Below are 8,941 nucleotides of genomic sequence, written 5' to 3' on the forward strand. Positions count from 1 at the left end.
AACGCCTTGCTGAAATCCATATACACCACATCAACCGGTTTAATCTCATCTATCTGTTTGGTCACCTTCTCAAAGAACTCAATAAGGTTTGTGAGGCACGACCTACCCTTCACAAAACCATGCTGACTATCCCTACTAAAATTATTATTTTCTAGATAATTATAAACCCTATCTCTTATAACCTTTTCCAACACTTCACCAACAACTGAAGTAAGGCTCACTGGTCTATAATTACCAGGGTTGTCTCTACTCCCCTTCTTGAACAGGGGAGCCACATTTGCTGTCCTCCAGTCTTCTGGCACTATTCCTGTAGACAATGACGATTTAAAGATCAATGCCAAAGGCTCGACAATCTCCTCCCTGGCTTCCCAGAGGATCCTAGGATAAATCCCATCCGATCCAGGGTACTTATATATTTTCACACTGCAGGATTTCTAATACCTCTTCCTTGTGAACCTCAATCCCATCTAGTCTAGTAGCCTGTATCTCAGCATTCTCCTCGACAACATTGTCATTTTCTAGAGTGAATACTGTCAAAAAATATTCATTTAGTGCTTCCCCTATCTCCTCTGATTGACACACAACTTCCCTTGGGCGGAAATGTTTGGATTGCTGTGTTGCTGCACAGCTTAGAGGAAACATAGCCATGTACAGCACAGAAACAGACCCTTCCGTCGTACTTGGAGAAAGTGAAGACTACAGGTGCTGGAGATCAGAGTCGAGATTGTGGTGCTGGAAAAGCACAGCAGGTCAGGCAGCATCCAAGGAGCAGGAGAATCGATGCTTCAAGCAAGATGTTTCAGGCATTCCTGATGAAGGGCTCTTGCTGTTCTTTTCCAGCACCGCACTCTCGACTTCAGTCCAACTCGTCCATGCCAACCAGATATCCCAACTTAATCTAGTCCCATTTGCCAGCACTTGGCCTATATCTCTCCAAACCATTCCTATTCATATATCCATCCAGATGCCCTTTAAATGTTGCAATTATACTAGCCTCATGTAAGGACAGAAAATATATCTAGCAGTGGAACAAATAGATTCGCAATTGAAAGAGTTATACCAAGCAAATTGAATCAGAACCAATACCTGAGTATTATTATTTGAAAAACAAATACCAATCAATGACAAATGGGCAATGATCCAGTAGGTGATAGTTCCATCTGAGTATCTGAGCACAGGAGGATAGAATTCGGTGCAATACAGAAATGACAAACAGCACTTCTGCTTCTCTTCCAGAGATAACACAAAATCTGTGCAGCCTGGAACAGAAATGTCCCTTCTCCCAGCGCACTATGTCCTGTGTTGTATCCTGACACTAAGTACCACCTCCGGTATGAATGCCTCAGGCACAATAGATGGGGGTGGACAGCACTATGTTGATCAGACACCCATGTTGAAAGGGTAGTAGAGACAGTTGTACCTAGATACCATGAGCCTCGTGTGTCCATCATCAGCTGTGTTCAAATAACATCCTTCATTATCCTTATTTATAAACAGAGGGTTGTGCAACATATCAAGCATATTTGCACATCATTAAATGAGCTGTGCCCATACCTATGGTTTTGAGACTGAATGGCTATTTGTTTGAAATATATAATTATCCATTGAGAAAAAAGCAGTAACAGGATTTGCACATGCATTACAGTAATGTGACACTTGGATACATCCAATAAGAGGGATTTCAAAAGGCACCCCGAGGCGATGAACTCAAGTTACAACAGGGGTTAGAAGTAATTATAATGTCACTGCCATTTCTGTAGTCCCACCAGCCCACAGCAGTTCCTTCAAGAGTAGGGAAAAGTCCAGAGACCTATTTCACTAAAGTAAGAAGATTGAGGTTACGTGACCTGACTCAGGTAGTAAATAATTCAGCCCAATTCGGTATGAATCCTATCCAAAAGTTTGCCCATGACACCACCATTGTAGGATAGATGATCAAACAATGATGAGTTAGAATACACGAAGGAGACAGAGTGCTTGGTGTTGTCATGCAATGATAACAACCTCACTCTCAAATGTTGGTAAAACTGAAAAACGCATCATTGACTTAAGGTAGAAAGGAGGAAGACATGCCCCTATCTACATCAATGGAGCTGAGGTGGAAAAGGTCAAGAAAGTCAAGTTCCTAGGAGTGACAATAACCAATGATCTGGCCTGGAACTCCCATGTAGATGTAACAGTCAGGAAGGCACAACAATACTTCTTCTTCCTTAGATGGCTTAGGAAATTTGGCATGTCCACAAGGACCCTCACCAGCTTTTACAGACACACTATTAAGAGCATATTATCAGGGTGCATAATGGCCTGGTACGGCAACTGCTCTGCCCAGGACCATAAGAAACTACAGAAGTTGTGTGCACACCCCAGACCATCACGGAAGCCAACCTCCCATCATGGACCCCAATTACACTTCTTGTTGCCAACATCAAAGACCCTTCCCACCCTGGTAATGATCTCCTACAGCCTCTTCCATTAGGCAGAAGATACAGAAGCCTGAACGCACACACCAACAGGTTCAAGGACAGCTTCTTCCCTGCTGAATGGGTAAAACTAATCGACTGGTTCTCTCTAACTTCAAATAATATTGATCTTGCTTTGTGCACCTCCTGTACAGCCATAACCTTGTACACCTTGCTCTGTCTAAGCACCCTGTGATCTGTATGTCCTTGTTTGTTATGATCTACCTGTATTGCTTGCCAAACAAAGCTTTTCACTGTACTAAGGTACATGTGACTACAATAAATCAAATCCAATCAAAATTCTGCAAGAAGTCATGCTCAGATGTGACTTATTTTTAACTGTGAACTTGTGATGCACATGGCAAAGAGATTGGAGATTTCTGTATACATTTCCTCAAACCCGTGCTAATCTCCTGCTGTTGTCTGGGGGAGGTATGAATAGAAGTAGATCATTCAGCCCCCTGTTTCTGTGGCAGAATCAATTAAAATCTGGCCCATCTTTATCTTAACTCCATCTATCTGTCTTGGTCCTTCTAAAACAAAATTCTATCAAACCAGTTGCCCAGTTGTTCTTTAATAGTATTATCAGCCACATTTGTCTTTTGAGAATAGGAACCAGACTACCCTTGGTGGATTGTGCTGGTCATTATCTTAATTCAGTCTTGGCATAGAGTCAACACAGAGATACAAGTCTATCACCACATATCTACACCACATAGAGTGTGGCTTGAGATGTCTGATCTCAAACAGTAATGATTAGCAAGACACTTGGATCAACAGGGTAAAACGAATTGACTGGTTCTTTTCATTGCAGTCAGTGAAACCTACTGCAAAAGGCATTCTTAGGAGTTGTGCGCGAGGACAAGTTGTGTCTTCGAAGAATATATCTCTCCCCAAGTTTGAATAGCTTGTGTACATGCATAGTCAATGCTCAGCGTGGAAACTTGCCAATGCATGTGGAATAAATTTCCAACAGAGCATCCTCACACACCATTGCACCTTCAGGGTTAGAAATGAAAAACAACGAGAGCGGATGCAAGGTGGGAACTTAGATTGCTATTTAAATATTCAAACAGTATATTTCACAAAAAACAATTCCGGCCCTGAAGAATTGAAGGCAATTTGCTGATGGGATGGTGGAGATGAAAGAAGAATACTTTCGTTCAGATGCAATGTTCTTGATGGTATCCTTTTCAAACCACATCTAAATGATGTAAGCCAGATTAATTGCCAACACAGAAAATGATAATTACATAGTACATGGGCAAGTACTTTACTTTTGGCAGAAGATGAAAACAGCTGGAAATCCTCTTTACTTAAATCCGCACCAAATTATTTTTAAACTAAAGTGACCCATTTCTTCAAAAAGAAACCAGGAGAAATGCAGTTAAGCTGGTTGTACCTTAATATCAGCACCACAGATTGCAACAGGAAAATGGCAAGCAGTGTGTGCCCTATTTTCATAGCAATATTTCCACGTGGTGTGTAATGTCACTGAATTTGACATTTTCATCTCTCCAAATTGACTTTCACACAAGTCTTGTTAATTCATATTCCACTTGCATGCATTCCAGCGGGAGTGAGATTATACTTCATAAAACCCATTAACAGTTGAGTTAGATAGCTGTTAAAACAATCGTTATGTTTCAAAATGCTTCCCTCAACATCCTTGTTTTGCTGTCTGCAATTTCCATTCCCCAAGCTCTGCTGAAGGTAACAACTTATAACACATCTGGGATGTTTGCCAACAGTGATTGACTGAAGTTTTAAGCTGTTTCCCTTGTTGCTTATTATTCTCTCTGTTGGAATGATTCTATCATTTTTATTTCTTTATAAGTTTGGTCGCATAAAAGTGCAAGCCCAACAGCTATTTGATCGATACTGTCAACGTCTTATATGTGTAGAAGAAAGTGAGGACTGCAGATGCTGGAGATCAGAGCTGAAAATGTGTTGCTGGAAAAGCACAGCAGGTCAGGCAGCATCAAAGGAGCAGGAGAATCGACGTTTCAGGCATAAGCCCTTCTTCAGGAATCAAATTTTACCCTCAAAAGTGAAATAGAGGCTAAAAAGACAGCATCTAAGCTCTACACCATAATTATGTTAATGACTTGGATGAGGAAAGTGAATGTACTGTCGCCAAGTTTGTGGATGACACAAAAATAGATGGGATGACACAAAGAGAATGTAGAGGGACATCAACAAGGGTAAGCTAGTGGGCAAAAATTTGGAAAATTGGATACAATGTTGGAAAATGTGAGGTCATACCCTTTGGCAGGAAGAATACATGAGCTGATTATTGATCTCCTAGCCTGATGGTAAAGATTGAGTGAGAGATATGCCAGGGGCCATGCCATGGGGCTGCAGATTGTGCTGGAGTACAATTGTTGATGGCACACCGCACCTTATGGATGCTCAGTCTTGAGTTGCTAGATCTATTCAAGGTTTGTCCCATTTAGCATGGTCATAGTGCCACACAACGTGATGGAGGATATTCACAATGTGAAGGCAAGACCTTATCTCCACAAGGACCGTGTGATGGTCATTCTTACCGTTAATGCCATGGACAGATGCATCTGCTGCTGGCAGATTGGTAAGGATGAGGTCAAGTATGTTTTTCCCTCTTGTTGGTTCCCTCACCACCTGCTGCAGATCCAGTCGTGCAGCTGTGTCCTTTAGTACCCAAGCAGCTCAATCTATAGTGCTGCTAGCAGGCCACACTTTGTGGTGCACATTGAAATCCCCCACACAGTACATGTTGAGCCTTTGCCACCCTCAGTTTGTATACATGTACAAATACATTCAAGAACAACTTCTTTCCCTTTGTTAATTACACTTCTGAATGGACCCCACAAATGTTAAGTTTAATGTTGATTTCACTGTCTGTACACCTTGCAGTCGTAACATGATATTCTTTGCTCTGTTTTAATATCCTAACCAACGCTGTATGCTATGATCTACCTGTACTGCATTCAGAACAGAACTTTTCACTGTACCTAGGTATATGTGACAGTAATAAATCAAATCAGTGTTTCCTCCAAGTGTTGTTATTTGACAGAGAGGAGTACTGATTCATCAGCAGAGGGAGGATGGTATGTGATAATCAGCAGGAGGTTTCTTTATCCATGTTTAACCTGAAGCCAATATTGAGGACTCCCAGGGCAACTCCCTCCTGGATGTATACCACAGTACCACCACCTCTGCTGTGTCTGTCTTGCCATTAGGACAGGACATATCCAGGGATGGTGATGGTAGTATACAGGACATCGTCTGTAAGGTGTGATTCCCTGCGTATGACTATGTCAGGCTGTTGCTTGACTGGTCTGTGAGGTAGTTCTCCCAATTTTGGCCCTAGCCCCAGATGATAATCATGAGGACTTTGCAGTGTACACAAGGATGTTTCTGCCGTTGTCTTTTCTGGTGCCTCGGTCTGTCCATTTTCATTTCTTTATTGAGACTTCATAGCAATTGATATGCAGAGAGCAGTCAAGAGTCAGCCACGTTGCTGTGGGTCTGGATGGCAGATTTCCTTCCCTAAGGACATTAGTGAACCAGATGGGTTTTTTCTGACAATGGTTTCATGGTCATCAAAAGATTCGTAATTCCACCCAAATGCTGTGGTGGGAAATGAACCCATGTTCCTAGCTGTGGTGAAACGGTTAAAAATTATGTCCCAATACATGTGTGACTCTAACCGGAATGGAGGTGTTGCTTAGTCCCGTGTGAATCTTATTACACACCTCCCCGTGTGAATCTTCTTATCTGTATGTAACCAGAATGGAATGTGTTTTTTAGCCTTGCTCTGCTGTTCACATGAATGTTTATACCTGGAAAAGAGTATATCAGCTGGAAAAGTCTCCAGTTCGGTGAGTCTGCTCCGGGGTTACGTTTAACCGCCGAGCGTGGGTTGTTGGCAACCGCTCTACGAGAACTGACGGCTCCCAGTTCCGGTAACATGTAGAGTGAGTATAAGCCAGACCCGTTGTAAGTATGAGACCTGGTTGTGGCGACGCTGCGGGGAATAAAATGCCCATATTCTAGCAGACTCGCCTCTTGGTCGTTTGTTCTGTGTCAGACTACTCTCCTACGAACCTGACCTTGAGAATTTTTTAAAACACTAGCACAGCTGATTACCTGGACTACTAATCTAGTGGCAATACCACTAGGCCATTGAGTTTCCCACCATCATATTGTATTCTCTTGTCTGTGTTTGGAATAATATCTAAAGATACATGTAATACTTTCTGAAAAACAAGATTGGGCAGTGAGTGACTCATGCCATTATAACTGAATGCATTTTCTTTTCACTGAATACCAGCCCTTTATAATACACAGGGTCTCATTGAACCATTAAGGAGTATACACTGAGCCTTCTAAGCAAGGAAAATTTAACTTTATTTTAGAAACATCTTATTATGGCTTCATCTTACCACAAGGCTGCAAGAGAGAGCAAGATCTTAAAAAATTGACTGTGGGCAACATGGTGGCTCAGTGGTTAGCGCTGCTGTCTCACTGCACCCAACTGATTCCCGCCTCGGGTGACTTGCTGTATGGGCTTTGCACTTTCTCCACATGTCTGTGTGGATTTCCTCCAGGTGCTCTGGTTTCCTCCCACAGTCCAAAGATGATTCTGGGTAATCCAAGATGGAGGACAGGAAAAATTTCTGGCTGTAACAGGCTGCTCCTTTTTCGAGTATTTTAGATGTTGGAAGGGATTTCCTCGAATTCTAGGAGCAGCAATTACTGTCTTTCATTCTATTGCATTGTTTTGGAACTTTAGAAAACAAAACAAAACAACAGTTTTAAAAGGGAGACGAAGAGACAAAGGAAGCACATGGTGAGGTCAGTGCAGGAGGGAGAGAGAGAAAGAAACCCACGCTGCTAACTGACACAGCAGTGAACCTGCGTGGTTACTGCCTTTGCCGTTTGAATTCACGTATTGCTGAACATCGGAGTGCATCTGGGAAAATTAATGAGTAGTGAAATTCACAACTAATCTTGGAGGAACCTGTTTGGGAGCAGTCACAGCACAAAAACAGATTAGATTAGATGAGGTTCCCTACAGGCCCAACTAGTCCACACTGACTCTCCGAAGAGTAACCCCCCCACCCCCCCATATTTACCCCTGACTAATGCACCTAACTCTGTGGGCAATTTAGCATGACCAATTCACCTAACCTGCACATCTTTGGACTGTGGGAGGAAACTGACGCAGACACGGGGAGAACGTGCAAATTCCACATAGACAGTCACCCGAGGCGGGAATTGAACCCAGGTCCCTGGTGCTGTGAGGCAGCAGTGCTAACCACTGAGCCATCATTAATTGTGGCCTACAGAAAGTCTGCAGTGGTGAGTTGACTTGGTTCTTTCTTGATTATATGTTTTATTGAGAAATGTCTCTCGATGAAACTTAAAATTATAAGCCATAAATATTAAGTTAGCCTGGAACAGTGTTTTGTAGAAGAATAAGACAGTGTTATTTTCTGGGTCTGTAGATTGGAAGAAGCAAATATGGCCTTTAGTAGAGTGATATGTTATTTTTGTCAGATATGGGAGTTTAGGGAGAGTTCACGTGTTACTGAGGATTATATCTGCAATAAATGCCCTTGTTTGCGAATCCTATCAGATCAAATGGATCGGTCGAGGAGACTGTTAGAGGCAGTGAGGAATTTACAAGAGCAAGGGGATGGATGGATGGCAGTTATAGGAAGCGAGAAAAATCACAGATACAGTCACATAGATGGGTTAACTCCAGGAAAGGTAAGAGAGGTAGGCAGGTAGTTCAGGAGTCTTCTGTAGCTATCCCCATTTCAAACAAGTGTGCTGTTATGGAAACTGTAGGGGGTGATAGATTCTCAGGGGAATGTAGCACGAACAGCCACGTTTATGGTATCAAGACTGGCTCTAATGCAATGAAGGGTACGTCGGGTTCCAAGAGATCAATTGTGTTAGGGGACTCTCTAGTCCGAGGCACAGACAGACGTTTCCATGGCCAGCAGCAAAAAATCAGAATGATGTGTTACCTCCCTGGTGCCAGGATCAAGGATACCTCGGAGAGGGTGCAGAGTGTTCTCAAGGGGCGAAGAGGCCAGCAGGAAGTAATTGTCCACGTTAGAACCAATGACGTAGGAAATGAAAAGGATGAGATTGTGAAGGGAGAATATAGAGAGTTAGGCAGGAATTTAAAAAGGAGATCCTCAAGAGTAGTAATATCTGGATTACTCCCGGTGCTGCAAGCTAGTGAGGGTAGAAATAGGAGGATACAGCGTGGCTGAGGAGCTGGTGTATGGGGAAAGGATTCACATTTTTGGATCATTGGAATCTCTTCTGGGGTAGAAGTGACCTGCACAAGAAGGATGGATTGCACCTAAATTGGAAGGGGACTAATATACTGGCAGGGAAATTTGCTAGAGCTGCTCGGGGGGATTTAAACTAGTAAGGTGGTGGTGGGGGGCGGGGGGACGAAGGAGATAGTGAGGAAAGAG

The sequence above is a fragment of the Chiloscyllium plagiosum genome, chromosome 15 (genome assembly GCF_004010195.1).
Source record: "Chiloscyllium plagiosum isolate BGI_BamShark_2017 chromosome 15, ASM401019v2, whole genome shotgun sequence".
In the NCBI taxonomy this organism is placed as follows: Eukaryota; Metazoa; Chordata; class Chondrichthyes; order Orectolobiformes; family Hemiscylliidae; genus Chiloscyllium; species Chiloscyllium plagiosum.